At 36.9% G+C, this 5,269-nt stretch overlaps 1 long non-coding RNA gene across 12 annotated transcripts in view; it reads right to left on the reverse strand.

Annotated features, from left to right (window-relative positions):
• Window positions 1-5,108, reverse strand: part of LOC107195780 — a 30,266-nt gene extending 25,158 nt beyond the window's left edge. For 11 of the 12 annotated variants that reach the window (XR_003046669.1, XR_003046668.1, XR_003046667.1 and 8 more), the window contains exon 1: window positions 4,749-5,108. This is a non-coding gene — a long non-coding RNA (uncharacterized LOC107195780). Of the gene's footprint in view, window positions 1-4,452 lie in introns of all 12 variants that reach the window. The other variant, XR_003046673.1, reaches the window with a different exon arrangement.
• Between the last annotated feature and the right edge of the window lie 161 nt (window positions 5,109-5,269).

The following is a 5,269-nucleotide window of genomic DNA, read 5'->3' on the forward strand; positions in this document are numbered from 1 at the left end:
TGACATATTCAGGCACCTGGCAAAATAAAAACAAAAATCTTGTCTGAGCAAAGATACCATCATTTTAGGTCTAAAATTATGCCTACACAATTTAAAAAATAAAATGTTAGACACAACACTAATAACCAAGAACATATAACTGTGGAGGAAGACCTTTGTATTAACCTATGGACAAGAACATATATAAGAACCAATCTTAACAATATGTTGGTAATAAAAACTATCCCACAGAAACTTAAGAAAAATGGCAAATACATGATATTTAGTACAGAATTAAAATGTATGACAAGAATAGCATATAACTGTGGAGGAAGACCTTTGTATTATCCAGGAAGAGAAAGTAATGATAATTGGTGTGCTGGTAAATGTTTAACCATCAGCTCTTCACAGGACAAAAACTCTTTCTATCGTGTAAATGCGCCCACCCTGGCCAATTTCAAGCTACCAAAAAGAGGTTAATGAACATGGAATTGGAAAGAAATGGCTCTCCTGAGCCATTGTGAGCCAGCTCCGGCATACATCTGAAATAGTCCTTGAAAATTAAATAATGAAAAATAATCAATCCAAAAGAAGACAAGAAAGGAGAGAAAAAGAAATAGAATAATCAAGACAAAAATAAAGCATAAAGATGGTAGAATTAAACTCGAATATATATGTAATTACTTTAAATGTAAATGATCTGAATATTTCAGGTAAAAGAAACATTCTATAAAAATAAAACCAACTATAGGTTGTTTATGAGCAAAACATCTAAAAACATAAGGTAATAGAAAAGATGAAAGTAAAAAGAGAGAAAAATATATACTAGGCAAACCCTAATCAAAAGAAAGCTGGTGTAACTATAAAGAAAAAAATAATAAAATTAGAGTAGAAATAGACAAATCTATAATCATTTGGGAGATATTAACATCACTCTTCATAACTGAAAGAATAAGCAAGCAAAAAAAATCAGTAAACTAGAAATTATGTAATTAAGGCAGAAATCAATAACTAAACTACAATTTAAAACCCCCATGTTTAGAAATTAAGAAATGCCAATTCTACACAAACTCTCAGAAAATTGAAGAGAAAGGCAGTTCCATGTTAGGAGGCCAGAATTACTGATACTAAAACTAGAAAAGAAATTACAAGAAAAATAAACTACAAAACAACATCCTTCATATGCAAAGATTTTAAATTAGATTTTAAATTGTTAAATTCTCAACAAAATTTTAGCCACTGAATATAATAGTGTATAAAAAGAATAATACATCAAGACCAAGTAGGCCTTCTCCCACCAATGCAAGTTTAGTTTAACACTCTAAAGTCAATGTAAAAACGATACAACTTCTAAAAAAAAAAAAAAAAGAGAGAGCGAGCAAATATTGCAATAAAACAAGTCACAAAGATTTTTGTTGTTGTTGTTTCCCAAGGGTATATAAGTTATATCTACTACTCTGTAGTCTATTAAGTATGCAATACCATTATGTCTAAAAAAACAATGTGGACACCTTAATTAAAAGATACTTTACTGCTAAAAAAAAAAAAAATCGCTAACCATTATCTGAGCCTAGAACAAGTCACAATCTTTTTGCTGGTGTAGGGCCTTGCCTCAATGTTGGTAAAGATGCAGCATCTGGGAAATACAATAAAGTGAAGTACAATATAATGAGGTATGCCGGTAATAATTTGTAACAATCAATTTAGTATAATATGTTCATATAATAATTGCCGCAATCTATAGAGTGCTTTTAATATGCCAAGAACTGTCAAGCACTTTATTTGCATTGTCTATTTTAATCCTTGGAACAACCCTAAGAAGGGGGAACTATTATTCTCATTTGACATATAAACTTAGAGAAGTTGACTGATTTGCCATAGTCAGTAAGCTGTAGTCAGTATTTGAACCCAAAGTCAATGAACCCTCTTAAGCACTCCATCGTACTGCCTTATTAAAATAATCTAAGATTGCATTACAGCATGCAAAAGTGTGTTGGAAACAAAATGTATAAGTGGCCCTGGCCTCTTGGAGATTTATAGGCTAGTGGGCTACAGATTTCACTTATCAAATTAGGAAAACAATGGCTAGTATTCATAAGTATGCTTGTGTGCTTGTCCTATAAGTATGGTATTTTTGATAGTATGCTATTTACATACCATCTGAGACTACTTTAGGCCCCTAGATACTCCATAAACTGATCTAATCCGTGCACAATGGAAATGAACTGGGGGAGCAGTCTAGAGTGGAAAAATCTGTATGCAATTTTCAGTCCCTTTGGCACTGAATAGTACAAGACCCTTTCTATAGGAAACTTTCTCTCCTTGGGACCATATGACAGTAATTAGAGTAATATCTAAAGCATAAAGATTATTAAGTATTAATACAAAATATGCATTTACACTTTTGTCCTTTTGTTTACTTCTTTCTTTTATGGGCACTGGTTAAATAACATTTCCAAAAGTTTTTTCAATGAGTAGGTGGCAGGCATTAACCCATGGAAAAGACAGAAACGAGGGCAGTAAGCATTAACTGTCATTCATCTTTTGGCACAAGCAAGAACCAATCTTACTCTCCACATTCCAGTTACTAAATCAAAGCTCTCCTGAGCAGAAGGAATTCCTTAGGCCCTTGCAAACATGTAATCTTTCCAACCTATAATTGGTTATGGTCTGATTTATCTATACAAGCCCCACTCCCATTCACAACTGGTGGTAACCTCTGTGTTCTCTGAAATTCCAGACTATGTCTTTCATTCTCATGCTTGTTAGATGAAACTCATAGTTTCATCTAACAAGCATTTAACTAGGCCTTTCCTGGTTTGAGGTACTGTGCATTTCTTCGTATTTAAAATTACCTGTGAACTGATCTTATTCTAGTCTCTAAGTTCCTTGAGGACAGGGATCTTACCCAACTCTCTGTACATTGCACAAAATGCTTAACACAATACTTGGCACTTGGTGAGTACTAAGTATCCAATGACTTGAAATTGACCAAATTCCAATTCTATCCTATTCCAATTCCAAGCAAATCAATAAAACCAACAAAATCATCCTACAGCAGTGTCCAACCCATTTCTTCCTCCCATTTTTCATTTCTAAGTACCACCTTCCCTGGAACTGATTTTTTAAAAGACAAGAGTCCCCATTTTGGATACCAGATCAGTGTCATTACACAGGTCTAAAAACAAACACTGAAAATAACTCACCCTCTTTGGAACTCTAATGGCTCTTATACAAGAGCATGATGTCATAATGGGAAATGCTCTGGGCTAGACATCAAGAGGCCAGCCCTTGCACTGACTTGTATCAAAACTTTCATCAATTCTCAAAATCCTCTGGTCCTGTTTCCTCAAAATACAAAATAAGGTGGTTTCACTTAAAGAGCTCCTTTAGAACTAAGGTTCTACCATCTGGAATGACTCATAAAATATGAAATAAAATGCATAAAATGGTAAGTTCTGTTTAGGCTACGATACAAAATACTAACTCAAAAGATAGAACCAGAGAATAATATTGAATGTCTGTTTCTTTTCTAAAGTTATTTCTTTTCTTGTCATTTATTATAAGGAATCTGGTATCATTGATTTGTATGTTATTCTCATCTACTAGGGTTATAAATTCCTTCAAAGAAGGAACTGTCCTTTGTAAAGAGATGGGATCTAAAAAAAACACTGTTGGTATTTTGACTCTGGGTACCAACTCTACATACTTCCAGATTGGTTCATGTAACTCGCAGATGCAGAAATCTTTGCTTCCATGCATGCTATCCTTTCTTTGCCAAGATGTTGTCCCAGGGAGTGAGTAATTAATTTAAAATGATCATTCCTGTCTCTCAATCTGTCACTGATCTCCCTAGAACCAAAGACTTTGTAACCATGGGACAAAGAAAAATCAATTACCTCCAGTGCATTAGTGCTCCATAGTCAACTGGATTAATTAATCTCAGAGAACACAGTGTGGCTCTGAAATCAGGAGACTGACGAATTAAATTTTGTGAACACCACCTCACAGTCAAGAATTAGGGTCACACTCGTAAACCACCTGAGGAAATGAAATAGGCAACAGGTTGCCGACTTGCAGTGACCCTGAGAACAGGAGTGCTACTCCTGAATTTCTATGGGTTCAAGAGCAGCAAGTCTAGCTGAAGTGGGGTTCAGGACACTTTGTATGTCAATGAAAAAACACCCGAATCTATGGAAAATTTTTATATGAATTTGAGCCAAAATTTTGAGGACATGCCCAGAAGCAAGATCTCAACAGGTTGAGAAAAGGTTCTGAAGCAAGGCAGCTTTGCAACTTATTTTATACATTTTTAATTAAAGGAGAAAATGTAAGGAAGATTACATGAAATACATGGGTGGTAGATTAAGGAGGCAGGAGTAAGCAAAGCAGGAAAATGTCTAAGATTAGATGACAAGCAAAACAGAAACACACTTCTTTTACATTGGTGGGTACAGGATAGTTAACATTTACCATTTACAGTGGAGATGGTATGTTGGCAATAAGGTAACAATGAGCTTCGTAGTCTAGTGCTCTGTGCTGGAGGTTGTGCGTGGGGGAGGGGGATGTCTGAAAAAGAAAATTACCCTAACTTTCCCCAAAGTATGTTAACCTAAATGCATAAGAACAATGGACAAGTCTCAGTTAAGGTAAAGCTTGACCTTCGCTAAGAAAACTATAGGCCTGGAACAAACTACCCACCATGACCTGCCCAATTAGGAATTTATGATCAGACCATCAGTGTGGTTACTTTCCATCACTGAGCTTACCAGGCCTGCCAAGTAGCTCCCCTGAGCTTGTCTCCATACAAAGTCGCCCCTTTTCGTTTACAGGTAGGAGACCCATCTGCATAGCAAGCACTGTCTTCATGTGTGTTGAGAGGCAAAATGTAGCTGCTGAATTCCAACTCCTCTGTTCTGTAGCGCCATCTTGGGAACAAGGAGCAGCGATTGGGAGACTGGCTCTAACAGGGGCTCTCCTAACGGAGAAAAAGTGGTTCCTCGGATCCCTGTGGCTGGAAAGGCCCGAATTCTCAGTAATCGACTTCCAGACAAAATCACTTGTGAACCGCCAAGGCGCCATACTTCGGTCCGCAAGTCTGAGGAAATTTTCAAGGAAATGAGTAAGACATCCACGCTGCTTCGAGACCACTACAGCTGCTGTGAAAAGCCGCTTCAGAGGGGCCGCCACACCCGTTCAGACAGAGGACTCTCCACCGCCGCACCCCTAGTGCAGCCGCAGCGTGCCCAAGCTGTGCGCGTGCGCTGAACGCTCGTGCGGCCGAGCTGCG

Source organism: Pteropus alecto, unplaced genomic scaffold (assembly GCF_000325575.1).
Source record: "Pteropus alecto unplaced genomic scaffold, ASM32557v1 scaffold20, whole genome shotgun sequence".
NCBI lineage: Eukaryota > Metazoa > Chordata > Mammalia > Chiroptera > Pteropodidae > Pteropus > Pteropus alecto.